At 38.8% G+C, this 16992-nt stretch overlaps 1 protein-coding gene across 10 annotated transcripts in view; it reads right to left on the reverse strand.

Annotated features, from left to right (window-relative positions):
* Positions 1-16992, reverse strand: part of NCOA3 (nuclear receptor coactivator 3) — an 85629-nt gene that overhangs the window by 43243 nt on the left and 25394 nt on the right. Inside the window, exon 3 of one of the 10 annotated variants that reach the window (XM_083802161.1) lies at positions 10145-10271. The exons of the other annotated variants lie outside the window; for them this stretch is intronic. The gene's annotated coding sequence lies outside the window, so the exon portion shown is untranslated. The remainder of the gene's footprint in view (positions 1-10144; positions 10272-16992) is intronic. 10 annotated transcript variants of the gene reach the window in all.

Here is a 16992-nt window from a genome sequence, read left to right on the forward strand (position 1 = left end):
CCAGCACTGATAAAAATAAAGCTTGTTATAAAGCTCGTCCCTTCTTGTTATTACAAAATGCTTTTTGAAGCAAAGGATTTATATATGTGCTATGTCATTCCTAGCATCTATAATTTTGCATAATGATGCCTACAGCTATTTCATAAGGAAAATTAAAAACAAAGCAACATAAATTTATAGGCAGAAACATGCTGCCCTCCAACTTGTACCTTACCATCCATTTCAGTTTGTACAAAACTAAGAAAGTAATCCAAAATCTAACTCAGAAAGAAAGATTCTCACTTTTAAGACCTGTATGAGCTTGCAAAGCACTGAACTCTGTTGTTGACCACAGCACATACACACACATGTGGCATGTGTGTAAACAGACTCTGCTACTTTAGCAGCAACATTTCACAAAAATACCAGTCCTAGATATAGAGCAAATCTGAACTATTCAGTTCCTCTACACTGGACAGAAGCACCACCAATTATTCTACCCGTTAATGCTTTCTTCTCATGGCTTTTTTTAAAGGCCAATACCACACAAATGTCATAGTATCAAGGCAGTTACAGCATCTTCCTCATTCCCTCCACATCCCACCCCAGTCCCACTTTGCCAACTGGTATGTTACAATGGGGAAATAAGACTGTAACTACCAGAGCTGAGGGTAGCCAGGAAAGGACAGCCAAGCTTCAAGTCACTGCACAAAATATCTTACCTGTTACCCTCAAAAAACACACAAAACCCATCACCACCAAGATCACAGTTTGTCATTGATCACATGGGTTTCTAGCACAGTAACCCAAAATATCTCAAGAAAAATCATGTAGAGAAGAGCTTGCTGCAGTATCTTCCTCTACAAAATAGGTATCTATCTACAAAACATTGGCTTCTTGGACATGTGCACATAGGGGAATGAACAGAAGAAAGTCTTTACAGGATAAAAGTATATAAACATTGTCTGATATAGGAAAGTTAACATTTCTAAGAGATCCATTTGCCCATCACCCTACCAGTACTCCATAAACAGCAGACAAATTATGAGGGATGATTGCTAAAGACAAAAATGGATTTTCTGACTTTCTTGTAATATACAGACATTCGCAGGTAGTTAAAAACAATCACACTGGGAAAACTACTCTAACCTTTTATTTATGTTTTTAAGAAGATATTTTCTGCTATTCATACAGCTTATTTTGTCTGCAAGACCAAATTTGCGAGACATCAGCTTAAGGTCCCCATGGGTCTTTAAGCCCCTAAAACAAAGTCAGCTTTTCTGCACTACGTTTGTTTCAAAATTTTAAAACGTCATAAATCAATGCACTCATTTCTTTAAATGAATTTGCAAAGCTTTTAAGAACAGTAGTCAAAATCTATGGATTATTTAAAGACCAGCAAGCTCAATAAAGAGGCGTATTTTTTAATGTCATCTTACTTTGTCTTGTTTGTTGTCTGTATGATTTTTATCATGCCTGGTTATGAATTAGTAATATCTTGAAATGATTAGAACAAAGTACTCCCTATTTTAAGCTCAGCAAATCTACGGGGAGGAGTTATTCTACAATTATGACCGCAGATTTGACTGAGGTTGATCCAAAACAACAGAGAAAATGCAGTAAATCTGCTCAGCCTCTTAGGACTGTTTGAGACCAATTACTGCTTAGAATCCTGCCACTGCCAAACCGGAGCAAAGAAATCCCATCTTGAATCTCCAATTTTTATCAAAGTGGTCCAGCGAAGTCTGAAGTTCCAAACTGGCTTCAGACCTGCAACCATGACGAAACATATGAAATATTCCTTCATATGTCAACTTGTACAGCTCTCTCCTGTTCTGTTAACAGACAAGATAGCAGAGAACTGTGGGCAGAAATACCCAGCTCAGATTGGGATTTCCCTTTGGACTCAAAAAAGTGCATGTTTTGGGGCAAACAAAATCCTAGACTCCCAAAGGCTGAAAGAAGCCTGAAGTCTGTGTTAAAACTTGCACTGATTATGAACATATGTAAGGGTAACAGATCTGAGTAATACTGGATTTGTAATATGAAATCCTCAGCCTGCCTAATAAATAGATTTGAAGACTTCTCAGAGAAATACTTCATTGACAGCTACCTTGATATTGCACACCAAAGAGTTTCCTAGCAGATGAGACATTTTGCTGGCCATTGCTAGCAGGTAGTTTGGTGCATCAGCCAAGAGGTTTCCTGCTATCTCATATGGAAGAACTAAGAAGCCAAAAAACCCAAGGTTGTCTCTATGGATGGACAGACACAGCAAAATGCACACCTCATCTATTTTGAAGAGAAGATTTCATATGGTTGAAAGCTAGGACAGATTTTAATAAGTCATTAACAATACTGGAAAAAAAAAATCAAGATTAGTGGTATGACTGTACTCAGATTTCACCTCTTTATTACGAATTTTTAGTAGCTTATGAACACAAACAAATGAAAAGGCTATTGTGTTCAATTCTACCTTTACAGTAACAGAAGAGTAACATTAAAATTCAGAGACCATTATATGACCATAAATAAAATTTATAAAAAGAGAAGTAGCAATATAAAATTAGGAGTAGTTTTCTTCTTTACCATACTCAGCCATTTCATTTTGAGGAGTCACCCACAGTTTGGAGTTACCTGGCACCAGACCAATGAGATCTTTTTAGCAATACACTGAGTTACTGAAGTAACAGGAGTATAAAAATAGCCCAGCAAACTGTTTAGACTAGCAGAAAACTTATTAAATAAGAAAATAATTATTTTTTCCAGACAATTCTCTCTTTAAGAGGATTATTAAGCAAGAATAATTACATACACAGTTTTGAACATTTCAAGACAATCACGTCATTCTTTACAACATCTGAAGCAAGTAGAACGAGTTTTTCATTTGGCTAAGGTACACAAACTGTTTAAAAAGATATCCAAATGGCTACCAAGCACTTCGTTCATCACTGAAAAGATAACGCTTTTTTCTTTAAGTTCTCAAAGAGAAGCTTTTTATTCTAATAAGAAATGGCTTTTTTTTATTGTATTTGATTGCATGATTTCTACGAAATGTGTTCATTCAAAATAATCCAGTGTACTGAAAATACAAATTCTTTACTGAAATTTACGAATACAGCTAATAAGGAAAGAGCATTTTGACACTACACATTTAATGTTACTCTTACTGTTTACAGTGCCAGTTTACAAGATGTTAACACTGTCCCTAAATTTGATATACAAAAAATCATTATGGGTTTATTATAGTCTGGATTCTCATTTTAATGAGATTTAACATCTTTAGAACAAAATGTTCAAAGCTGTAAGACATATGCTGAACATGTGTATACATGTAAAGCTTTGAAAACTGCTTTAAAACGTGAGAATGAGAAAAGCTCATGTTACCCTTGATAAATGTCAGCTGTCAGGCAATACAGGCCAATATACACTATACTTTCCACAAACTAGAGCCCAGAAAAATGCAATTTTTACTTCACTAGCTGGATATAATGCATTATACATGGCAACATTTACCCAAGGTCAAAAGTTCAGTGTTTTCAAATTTTAACCTCCAAAGCAGGGTATTGTTACACAGATAACATCATTATGCTGAAATTAATGGAAGTATTTCCAAAATCTCTGCTACACTCTAATATACACATTCTACCAAAGTGGACGCATTCAGCATCAAACCTAGTCCAAAAGAACTTGAAAAGGAAAACAGCAGTTGTTCATATTTCCACTTCCAATTCTGTATTTTTTACTGTCCAATTTTACAATTTACATAAAAATGCAACCACCTTCTCTCCTGTATTGATGAGAATGATGTACAGAAAAAAGAGAAAATCATTGCTAGCTGAAGGGATGATGTTAAATATTGTGTTGAGAAAAGCCTAAAGCAAAATAAGCTGAAAAAGAAACAAAAACCCCTTTTGTTGTTGTTGTTGACATGAATAAAACGTCTTGCAATCAGAGACTCATTCAGCAGCATGAACCGGAACATTTCCTGCTGTAGTAAATCACTCATTATAAAATTCTGAAAGTATCTTATAGAATTAGCCCAGGTACAACAAACTGAGCAGAGTGGGAACACTGTAAAGGGTGGGTTGGGGATCAGATTGTCACAACTGTCCATAATGTAATATTACTTTCTGATGTGATAAAACTAGGCCAAGCATCCCTATCTACAGTGCAGTCCTCTTAAAAGCTGTTCCTTTTCCAGCTCCCCTATTTGAAACCAGATATAATTGATAATTTTGTGCATATGAAAAATGACTTCTACGCTACCATTATCAAGCCAAATGGGGAAATGGACTTTAAAGATTTCACTGTGATTACCACGTTAACAAGCAGGTTTCTTCTGCTGCAGCCAAGTCTGAAGCACTCTGATAGTCTTCTGTGAATTTTTGTGAAAAGTGTTAGCTAGTTTTCCTGAGCAGGTTAAAAGCTCAGTGTGTTTAAAGATGAAATACTCATGTCATATCAATGCCCTTCCCTCTCTGTTGTAATAAGTATTTTGATCTATTCTAATTTAATATGCTTCCACTGAGATTTTCAGAAGCTTTTAGCATTGGTCTAGGGCTCTTTCTGTTAATTCAGTGACAATTCGATCACCAGCTTCAGTAGGATTACAAAGGCCAAATGCAGTATTTTTTCAGAATTTTATCTTCAACAGGAAGAAAAAAAAAACACTTTTAAAGGTATGCTTTTATTAAGCTCAACTAGAAAGATACAGTAAATATGTCAAAATGAGTAGAAAGGCTCAGAAGACCTAAATTTTACTTACAATTGATTATTTGCCAGGCTATTTAGAAACATAGGTGTGCACTATACACACAGCCAAGAAAAACACATAACTGTTAGCTCCAAAGGCAACCTTTAAGCATCTTCTGGTACTAGGATCTACATTAAGCCTAGTGCCTGAAATGGAATGACTTCTGCTTAAAATGATTATTCCAGTATACTTGGTGTTTTAAAAGAATGTCAATAATAACCTAATATAATTATGTCCTTCAATGTTCACATTTTTTATTTTAAAAAGACACAGAAAACTGTCCAGCACTTACTATAGTTACAGTAAATAATCTAGATGACCTTTCATCAACCACATTGAACACCAGTGTTGAAAAACAGAACAAAAACTGCTGAAAACAGTGGTAACCTAACCACTGTACTTACTACAAATATTGCAGTATCTGTAGCAATGTAAACATCAAAACATCCCTTAGCTGAGAAGGTGATTACACTTATCAGAGCAAACTATCACATTTCAGCAAAATTAAAAATAACCCTTCAGATCTTTTATAGCATAATAAACAGTGAAGTATGAAAAAGTCCCCTTGCACATTTAATTTACAGTATTCATTGCACCTGCTCTGAAACCAACATAGGTAATGTGAAATTTGAACTGAACAAACAAGGTAGAAAATCTAATGAAAAGGCTGTAATCTGGAATAAGTGAGCTATTAATACCAAGGCGTACAGCTCTGAAGAGCAACTTTTTTATGTTCTGTTTCAAAATCAGAATCTAACATTACATACTGGTTAACTATAATTCTCATAACAACAGCTCCAATAGCTTCCTTCAGAGACACATTAGTAAATACATCCTATATTAGTGCAATAAGCATACACAACAGGACAGAAGAGGTAGTAAGGATGACAACAGCTGTCAAATTAAGTAAGTACTACAGTGCACGTACTACTGACCAGGAAAAATATCCTGTGAAGCAGAGAACAGCTCATTCAGGTTACTCATAACTGGGTAAGTCAGAAGTTTGAAAGCATTACAGAAGGGACACAATACTTCATTGAGAAATTCTAAAAACTATACTTGGTCTTTAAATTATATTTTCTAATTTTCCTTTTGTCTTCACAACTTTTAGGAAAATCGCTAGATTATTTCATTCTACAGCGAAATATGCAGGCCCAGTTTAAGTGCTCTTAAAACCAACTGGAAGTTTTGTTTGGATGAGAGGTAAACTTCACCCATACACCATGAAAGAGTTAAATTCCACTCAGTGAATGGTAACAGCCTTGGATTATGAAAGAGCCAGAAGCCCTGCAATTTTGGAGTAAACAACAAGTAGTTATTTTTACTGCTTTAGAAATTCCACGTCTTTCCTATCTCTACATGTTCTTTACAGTTCTAGGATCTTTGCAGACCTCTGAATGATGAGCAGGGATTTGTTCTTGTCTTTGTCCAAGTGAGGACGTTACCACTTACTGTCCTGCCATTACTGCATGGCCAGCTACTTGCTGACAAATTGATCGTTATTAGCCACTAAAACGTCACACATCACGGCAGAGCATTTTAAGCAAAATGAAGCTGGTATCTTGAAACACCATTCTGCAAACTGAAGTGGTTCAGGACTGACAAATAACTGTCAGAAAGTACAAGCAGGGCAGAACTTCTTCCGCTTCTCCTCAGAGAGCCCAAGACACTACTAACAAAAACTGTCTTAGTTCTGCTAGTTTATAAGACAGAAAAAAAGTCTTTAAAAACACCTGTAAAAAGGGTGATTTTTTTATGACTGCACTTCAAAGACACAGAATTAAGTGTCTAAAAGCAAAGACTAATTTTGATTTCACTGCCAAGCAAGGTAAAATTTTCCTAAATTCTGAGCCAATAAATGACTAGCAGCCTTCCAAGTTTCTCAGAGGTTAACCTGAAACTTTATGAAAACTTGAACTGAAGAACACTATGAGGCTAGCACGAATGGCAAGTTACTTAAAGCAGTGCCATTAAACAGTATTAATGTTGCTCTGACAGACTGTAAAAGCAAGGAATGAAGAGAATTACAACTTTGAATGCTCTACTTTCAGAAAGATCAGAAATGTATTCTGAACATCTAAAGGGACATTATTAACATTTATATTATATAATCATAAAATAACAGGAAAAGAAAAGAGAAGTGTGATTTCCTTCATAACAAGATAGCGTTTTTGGCTCTGGAGTGTTCATTACCAATACCCATTTTAACAAAGGAACGTAGAATTCATCACGCCACTTCATATCCCAGGCTTGCTCTATGCAGGAGTAGAAAAGGGTGGGAAGACAAATCTACCAAAGGGTGGGTTTGTTTTCAGGAACTAGTAGGAAACTAATAAATATCACAGAATATTCTTTAAGTATAAATTCTACTAACTATAGGTACTCTCCTACTTTAAAACAAAAAAAAAAAAAGGAAAATGTTTTTTAGTATACAAATAACTTGTCTGATATCACATGCCTGCTAACTGTGTAAGTAAAATTCTTTTTTCTTTATCAATTTTAAATGCATTGGCTTTTCATTTTAGGCTGTCCCCATTGTCCTCCCCACAAAACACACAAGGCTCCAGTTAGTTCTTATTCCACACTCCGTTATTCAGCTTCTGCAAAACTCAAATATTTATTCTCTCTCCAAATGTTCTCTTCTGCCTCTTACAAAAGCCTTAAGAAAGCTTCACACTGATCTTAATTTTCTTCATTTTCAAATTTAGAATATCTCAAAACAGATTCCTTTCTGACTGAAGTCCCCAATTCTAATACTGTCACAACAGCAGGCAAGTGATGTTGACATGGGACCCAGGAGGATGACATTACACAGGTGGCAAGGAAGTAATGTGAAAAATAAAAGAAGTTCAAAGCAAATGGACAGAACTGTCTACCCTGCTTTAACAGTGCTGTGGGGAGGAGAAGGGGAATGACAGCTTTTGAAATAAAAAATCACCTAATGAAAATTCTATATAAGAATCTGGAAAATAAAAAAGAAGAGTTATCAATACATTCACTACATATAATTTTAAAATATTAATTAAAAAATCCTGAAATTAACATTATGAGAAATGCCTCTATCTAAAGGGGTATTTTTAATATGAACTACAGGTAGAGATCAATTCAAGTGGATACAGTGACCATTACCAAGTTCACAATTGCCCTTCCTCCTTCATTTGCATAGCCAGGATAATTCAGTTCTGCCCCTGTTTCTAATTACATTAAAAAGGCATTGAATAAAAAGCACAATTATTTCTCCTACTGTAAGACATAACAAATTCTTCCTGTAAATAAAACAAACTTGTTTTTGTAATTTTCCATGTTCAGAACACATGGCCCTTTTTCTTCCCTAGGACAGATAAAGTTAAACCTAGGGGAAAAAAAAAATAGGTAGGAATTACTCATTTTCCTATTCTCTATCGCATCACAGCCTTGAGCTTTACTATGAAGGAACGTTTACAGTAGTCTGTTCCTCCAGTGGTCATGGGCATATGTTTAAGTAGTAACACCCAAAAAGAAAAATACTTGTCCTCTGTTTTCAAAGCATCGATACCAAATGACTACAATAGCATGTGGAGCCAGCAAGACAAAAGACACCACTTTTGCTGGCAAACCCTTTTTGCTCTGAATCTATTTACACTTGTCCAATCCTTGACTTAGCAGGACACTCCCTATTTATACCTTGAGATTGAAAACTGATGGCTATAAGGACTATGGCCTTATTATTCAAAGTATTATTGTGTTGTGTTTTTAATTTACTGATCTTGAAAAAAAAAATGTGCACTTCTACTTCTGATTGGAGAGAGTGAACAACAGACATGGTGCAGTGATGCATCATGAAGAAATTTCAATACCACAAACTGTAAAGTTGATCTCCTTTGTTGTCTTAGCCTTCCAGATACAGACTTCAGCAGACTACGTACCACAAATGACTGAATTCAACAGTTATGGAGCACTTCAGCCAGTGTTCTGTCTTCCTTCCTGCATCTGTTCATGGATGTTGTCTATTACTGAAATTCCATGTACACTGAGAAATAACCAGTTAGGTTATACTGATGATCATCCTAAAGGACTAGCACTGTTTGCTCATTAAACATCAGAATGAAAGTTTAGAGAAATCAGAGCTAGCAATGACTCAGGATAGATAAGAAGAGCTTTCCAGAACACACAAAGAAAACTGGAATGTGAACGGCAGAGAGGGTTCTGCATTAGCATGTGGAATTTCTTTGAACAATCCTGTCTTGTCCAACCCCCATCCCCAAGACCCCATCCAAACAACCAACCTAAAAACAGTTTTAAACTGTGCTGGAAATAAAGCAGACTCTTCTAAAAAGACTGCAGAGTAAGTATTCTGGTCTGCTCCTTCAGTAGAAATCAGTAAGCGACGCTACTATTTACCGTCCTTGTAGTCTGAGAAACTGAGACTACTTCAAACTACAACAGAACCTAGGAATAACCTGACTGTAAGGGCATATCAACCCACAGACATGCAGGAAGGACAGCGGTATAGATAAGGCAACCTATGAAAATTATAAAAGCAAAAAGTCCTTTCAGCTACAGCAACCAATTCCTATATTTATTGCATTTTTCAAGAAAGTGTGGAAGGCCACACACAACTCACAGTGGGAAGTCTGCTTCACCACGATCACACCACTTTATTCTATCTGAAAAACACTATGATTTCTGCATTGTTTTGTATATTAAAAGAAAAAATATATATATATATATCAGAGACACTGAGGTAGACACTGACTCCTAACTCTGTGCCAAAGAAATGAGGCAGTGGGTGTGTACACTTAAGCTTAAAGGAATCAATATGTCCACAGCTTATTTTTTTTTTGCATCTCTTCATCTTGCAATATCCTAACTGCATGCAAGAGAACTTATTAAAAAAAAAAAAAAGTTGATGCTGGCAGAGAAGATGAGAGAATGAATACACTGATTTTATTTATTGTCTTTCAAGAAGTTGCTACTATAAATCTGCTCCAAGGCCAGAGCAAAACAGGACTTAAAAGTCTATTGAAAATGTTCTGAGGACCTCTGGACCTGATCACTGTACATCTCAGAACAGGTTATGTCACCACACCCAACACAGCTCTTCCAAGAGGGAGTTTCATTCCAGAAACTCAACCCATTGTTGTTGCAGAGGACCAAGAGTTCTCTCATCACTGGAGATCTGCGGCAAGGATGCCAACAAGACTGCTTTCAGAGATGGACCTATTGAGGACAAAGGAGGGAAAAAGGCTGCTTACTGCATCCCACCATGCAACGCTTGGACTGCAGATATTAAGTTTCACCACTAACTGAAATGTAAATAAAAGCAGAGAAGACAGAGATACAATGATAATGTTTTAAAAACAAACAAAAATTTACATTCCAAATACTACCGTTCTGCTGTTTTTCAGTGTCACTTGTGCCTGCACTTACAGTTAGGAGCAGATTTGGGTGGAAATGACAAGCTTTCATACGAGATCTCCAAGTGCAGTTCACCATGCAACTCCATGACGAAAGCCAGGAAACTCAGGAGGATGAGCCAGCAGAAACTTGAAATAGACTACAGAAGTATTGACAATGAGTTTTGGAATATAAAATCATTTTCCCATTTGGGAGGCTGTGCTCTAAAGCCTTCTCTCTAAATCATCCACCCTTCCTTCACTAAAACAGGACAATAGGAACTGTTTACGCTAGATAACAAATAATAGAGGAAAACACCTTGGCATGAACTTCTCCTTTTCAAATTTCCAATTCACAGTCTGGAAATGGTGAAGAAAAAAAATCTAAAAGTGCAACTCCCAAACAATTGGCAATTCACCCTGAGGAAACTTGATAGATGTAACCAACCTCAAAATCTACCCTGAATAAACATGCAGAATAAAACAGTATAGAACTCAGCAGTTTATTTTCAGTCCGAGAGTACTTATTTAATGATTTTATGTTACAAAAACGCACTGGCAGTATTTCTGATACCCCTCTTTCTGGCCATTTTTATTAGAAATAAAGGTTATACTGTCCTCACGTTCAGCACTTCACTTTCAGCCTGTTGCCACTTTACCAAAAATAGGATACTTTGAAGTTACAGGACGTACGAATCTGGTGAAGTTAAAGTTTCTTTAGCTGGAAAGACGTTTTTTGTTTGGTTGGTCGGTTTTTGCCGGTTTCTTACCGTGCTTCTGGCATAGGTATTAATGTTTGTAGAGATTACTTGTTTCTAACACTAAAAGGCATGTGCATCCAACACTGCCCTGATGCAATCGTGCCACTGTTCAACAGAAACCTTTCAGATAGGGACACTTAAATGGCACTTCAGAAACAGAGTTCACAAGCATTTCTGAGTTCCTGACAATTGTTACTCACTCCTCTTTCTTTTAGAAGAGTATTAATTCTATTTCACTGTGATATGCAATATGATTTGTGACTTCAGTGCAGCTCCATTGTGAAGGCAGATGAACTGCCATGAAACGGACAACGAGAAGCAGACAAGATGCACACAGGCACAGTGAGGACAGAACAAAGAATCACAGGGAGTGGGAGAAAATAAACTATATAATAGCTGCTGCTCGGGAACACTAGCTGGAACAAACAGGGAGGCCACCAACAATCATTACAAGCGCATGTTTCTTTTGCTGTTGCAAGGAGAATTGCACACAAGAGGGGGCAGGGGATCTGCTATTAATCATATTATATTCATTGTTCCCTTGATGCCGCTGGCAATGCTTCAGGAGACTCCCTCAATTCCCAGATAAAACTGTAGCGAGAACAGCGCTCAAGAATCCCGGACCAAACCTTCGCTCCCTGGTCCTACTGTCCTAACGCTGCCATAAACTAAACACTTCACACCCGAAAAGCTCAATATACTGAATTTAAAAAGAAAAAAAATCCAGATCACAGCAGTTGAGGGCTCGTCCCCACCCTAGTCTCTCATTAGGAAAATGAACACACTACATAAATCTGACGAAACTATTTGCAAGAACAAGCCACCAGAGAGGTGAAAACATCAGCCTGAAGTAGTCGGGAATCAAGTTTCTTTGTTGAGGAAGAGTTTTGAATGTTATCTCTGAGTAAGGTGCTGAGTGACTCCCTGATTAAGTGGCACTTAAAATTCAGTGAGTTGAATGCTCCAGCCAGAAGAGCAGGCCGCTACCTGTGCCTGGGAGCGGGGGAGGGAGAAAATGGCAGCTGATGCAGCAAAGTAACCAAGTCAGCTATTCTTTTGTCAGGGAAAAGACAGACATGTTTGAGGGGAAAAAAACGTGGATTAACTAAATCTCGTATTCATATTTCATCGAAAACGTAATGCTGCTTTAATTTGTCTGGTTTGGCAAAGCTACAAAGGGAAGGTGAATTTACTTGACCACAGATATTTTTGATTTTTTTTGTGTGACAAAATCTGCATAGTATGAAAGTGACACGCACGCTAATTGGGTCCAGAATTTGTTAGTCACCCTACCCAAATAAAAATCTGTAAGATGGCTACCATGGGACGCCGGCATTCCGCAAGTTGGCAGTGACGTTGCGCAGGCACTTCTTCTTTCCCAGGTCGAGAAAATACAAATTATTTTGTTTAAAAAAGATACAAGAGAACAGAAAAACAGCTACAGCTAGGTAAATGTGCGCTTAAAACGCCAACTTGTGAACTAACGAGGCATTTCTACCTCAGATTTCAGTAAACAGCAACCACTTCATTTTTAATTAAAAAAAAAAAAAAGCCCAACCCCCGTTTATTAAGCAGCAGAGCTCCCTGCAGCCAGCACGCCGCTGTGTCCGATGACTCATCCTCCCTTCCCTAGTTTCTAATTAGCTGTGATAGCATCAATTTGGAGTTTTGGGTTGTTCTTTTTAAAACACAAAACCATGGTGGAAACTGCCAAACGGACGACTCGTCGTTCACCGACCGGCTTGCGAGGAGCCGGAGCGGCAGCACCCCGTGGTCCCCTCAGGACTCCGAGCCCCCCTCAGCACTCACCCAGGTCCCCTCAGCGCCCCGGGGCCCCCTCAGCGCCCCCCGGACCGCCCCCTCCCCCCCCCCCCTTCCCGCTCCGTGGGCCCACAGGCGCCGGGCCCGCTCCCGCTGCCCCCTCCCCGGGCGGCTGCCCGCGGCCCGGCCCGGCGGCGAAGGGGAAGGACGGGCAGAGGAGGGGGGGGAAGCCCTCGCTGGGCTCCGGGCCCGGGGAAGGCGTTCCGCCACCGCCGCTGCGGGGTCAAAAGTTTAGCCTGGTTTCCATTTCACCTCTCCGCGCCCAATGGCAGCGCGGCGGCGGCGGCCAGGACCGCGGCCCTGGCTTAACTCCTTGCCGCCCGGCCGTGAGGAGGGTGGAAAAGAGCCCAAAAAACAGGGAGCAGGGCGACCCAAGGGCTTCTCGGCCCCGCAGGATTGCTGCTAGGCGGGGTCCCAAGGGCTCTGAACCGGCCCTAGTACGAGTGACAGCAAAGAGCAAGGGCTGACTTTGGTAGAGGGGAGCAGAATGGGCAGAAAGGACTGGGGTGTGCAGCGGAGCCCCGCAGGGTTTGCTTTGCATCTTGGGCAGCCGGGGATGGGTACCGTGACAGAGCAGCGTGGGGCAGCCCAAGGAGCCTCTGCACCACAGACAGGTCTCTGCTTCAGGACTTCCCCCCCAAAAAGTCACCCTCCATCTACCCTGAGAAGGACAGCCAGAGGATGGGTGGCTCATCCTCTGAACAAAAATCTTCAGCTCTGCAGTCTTGGACATGAAAGAACTTACAAACCCCCATCAGGCACTATTCAAAGGTGGTCATCTACCGTGGATTGCCATACATGTGACAATACAAACCCCATTATAGGATTCGTTAATGACTGGCAGAGTAACAGGAATGAGGAGCCTCAGGTCCGTTTGATTGAGGGACCGATCCCACTGCTCCCTGGCACTGCTGCTTACAGTATCTGCCTGGGGTGCCTGTCCCAAATTTCACTATGTTGTGTAAATACCATGTATGTTGCGGTGTGCAATCCACAGAAGAGGGCTCCTGTTGAGATAGTTTGGTGAGGGATGCAGAACAACTATTGGCAGCACTGTGAAAATATGGTAACTATTCAGACATCCTTTGAGGGGGTAGCTTGACAAGCAAAACACAAAGTTATTGGAATACAGCAATATTAATCGTGGCCAGAACCATGAGGGGAATTTAAATGGGTATATGAATGTCTTCCACAGCTGAGAAACTACAATATGAAGTTTTATATGGCTTGGATAGAAATGCAGAGATAAATTATAGGTAGAGGTCCCCCAAAATACAGTAAAGCTTAAAAAATCCAGAATGAAAATGATTAGGTAACCTAATTTCTGGATTAAGATCAGTTTCTTAGATTTATGAAGCCCACCAGGATATACAGAAACATCCTGAGAAGCCCAGACCTTCAGACCTAGGCCCTAAGTAGCACCAAGTCCTTTAACTGTCTGCTCAGTGGAGGAATTAAGGTATTTCCTTCTATGAAACTCTTGGCAACGAAGAAAGGAACTTTCTGCAGTTAATACAGCACCCCCTGAACGTGAACCAATACAGTAATGCTCACATATCGATACTGTATTCTGCTGCCCAGAATAAGTTTTACTAATAAAATCAGAAGCTCAGATATGACTGAGCATGAAGAGAGGCTCCTGTCCTACAATAAGTATATCAATGAGCACTTCTGAGCAAACATCTAGTGTTCTGGCTTTGGCTGGGATGGAGTTAATTGTCGGAGTAGTTGTGGGTTAACCCGCATCCAGCCACAGAAGTAGAAAAGAATCTGAATGGTCTGGACACCAGACATTTTAAACAGCTTTTCTTGTTTTGGCACATAAAAAGACAAGAAACATCCTAGTCTCCACTCATTTCAGGATTAGGGAGCTAGAGGAAGAATGTGGAACAGGTTTCTCGTTCCACGGTATGCCTCCATTCTGCATTAACAATCTTAGGTTCTGTCATCCCCTAATCAGCAGTTCTGGTGTAAAATTGTAATGGACAAAATTATGACAAAAGCTTTCCAGAGTCAGAATTATCATCACAAGCAACACAGTTTCATCACAGGCACTAATGACTCAATGCATCAGCCTGTGGTGGAGTATCCCAAAATTTGTGCCCAATTTTATCCTCTAGGTGATTGACAAAAATGTTGAATGAAGATAGGTAATATTGAATAACAGGGGAATGGCAACCTATGACTGCATTCTGCTTGGTCTTGGAAAGCCAGTGTCAGCTACAATTAAGCAGATAGCAAGGGATGCATCACCCCTTCATTTCAACAAAAAAGTTCTTAGTCTGGTGCATTAATAAACACAATATAATACAGGCAGCACAAAGAGGAGTAAAACGTGTAGTTAAGACATCTGTTAGGCTAAGTATCCTAAGGCAGCAGAAAAGGGTAGGGTTAAGTAGAGACCTGAAGTAAATGATTGGCAACTGACTGGATACCAAGTGGAATGGCAAGTCATGGCATACACTTACAGGGTAGACAACATGGAATTTAGCTTTCCAAAACAGGCAGCTTCTAACAGTAAAGCCAGAAAACACTTGAGAACATGTATCTTAGCATACTCTTGTTAATTTTTCCGCAGAGATCTCAATCGGAATACAATTGTGAAGAGGTAAAATGGGTAAACATGCCATCAACATGCATAAGAGGTTTATGCTGAAGATGCCAATAAAGTAGTACTTAGTTTTTCAAACTCTGAAAACAACCAGATATCAGATTGTTTGAGATTATGCCCATGACAACCTAAGGGAAAAAAACATTAGTCAGGTGGCAGCTATTACTAACTCTCCACAAACATGCAGTTTGGAAATTATCTTACTCAAGAATCTCAAGGCTTTCACAGCACTTCAGAACGATGAAAGATATTCAGGTCTCAGCCCTCTGCATAGGTCCCAAGGAAGAATAAATACATAAACAGACATTCTTCCAAACAGCTATGCCAGCTGAAAATACTGCAAGCAATCTTCCATTTTTATAAACCCAACTCACAAAATACTTTTGGGCACAACGAAGGAAATAATGCAAATGCTCTTCAAAGCTGCTCCAGGAATCAGACAACAGTGATTTCTTAAACAGGCACAGGTAGATTCTTTTCTCAATCTATGCAAACAGGCATAGTAGCTCAATACAGCAACTCTGTGGTTAAGCTTAAGGCCTTGAGAGCTGTTAAAAGATGTAGTAAGTGATTAGAATGCATCAAAAAGTTAAAGGCATCATGAAAATCTTGAGATCAGACCTTACTACCAGGCTTTTTTTTTTTTTTTTTTTACTCTAGCTCAAAATGGATAAGACACCAGTGGAAAAAAATATCAAATAACACTATTTTCACAATTTATGTAGGTTAAAAAACCAGTTTTGCTAAGAGCAATTTAAGACTTAATTACATATATAAAAAGCTATTTTCCTCTCAGTAAAAACAGCAGTTAGTTTTTGTTTCTTTACCTTCTCTAAATACCATGTCTTTTCAGAGAAATTCTTTTAAACTGAAGTACCACAAATAAATTCCCTTTTTATAAGATGGCCTCATTTTAAAAGAAAATGGATGCTATAAAATTTTACATCAAGTCAGCATGTTACCAAGAAGCTTTTCTGTGTGTTCTGAATTTGATTAATACAAGCCAAGGTCACTTCCTGAAAGATGCCTACCACTGCAGCTGCAAGCAAACTAGACTCCTCTGAGCTCAAAAGCTGGGGGATGGGAAGACACTAGAAATTTCTAACATTGTCTCCTAAAATACACTACTTACAAAACTTGAGTAACATTTAGAGTGTTTACTAGATCACCACATAAGTAACCTATTAACCAAAGTCAGTCTGTATAATCGTGTTTTCAAGCAAAAAGATTGAAAATGATGCAGCAGCGTGTCTGTAATAATGAACAATTCTGAGGATCCTTTACTAAATTTTATGCAATTCCCTGGAAAATGTACAGTTTTTACATTATGTAGCTCATAAAGCTAATGAGCGACTGCCCTTGAATTAACAGCACATCTCAATCCTCTGAGACTCCGAGGCTCCACCCAATCCACACAGTGCCCTATTCTGACTCCATTTAGGAAAAACACGTTTGAGTTAAGCATGCAAGCTTTTTCCAGAAGTCTACAGCATGTATTTTTCTAGTTTCTGAAGACTATACCTGCTGTTTACAAGACGAGCTAGAAATTAGCTGATTTCACCTGTAATATTCAAGATATTAAAAAAAATATTTTACAAACATGCCACATTCACATTACACATGAAGCCAAACAGCTGCAGTTTCTTCCACTTCCAGACACGAAGCTTATAGGTCATGAAAATAAGACCT

The sequence above is a fragment of the Anser anser genome (genome assembly GCF_964211835.1).
Source record: "Anser anser genome assembly, chromosome: 16".
Classification (NCBI taxonomy): Eukaryota; Metazoa; Chordata; class Aves; order Anseriformes; family Anatidae; genus Anser; species Anser anser.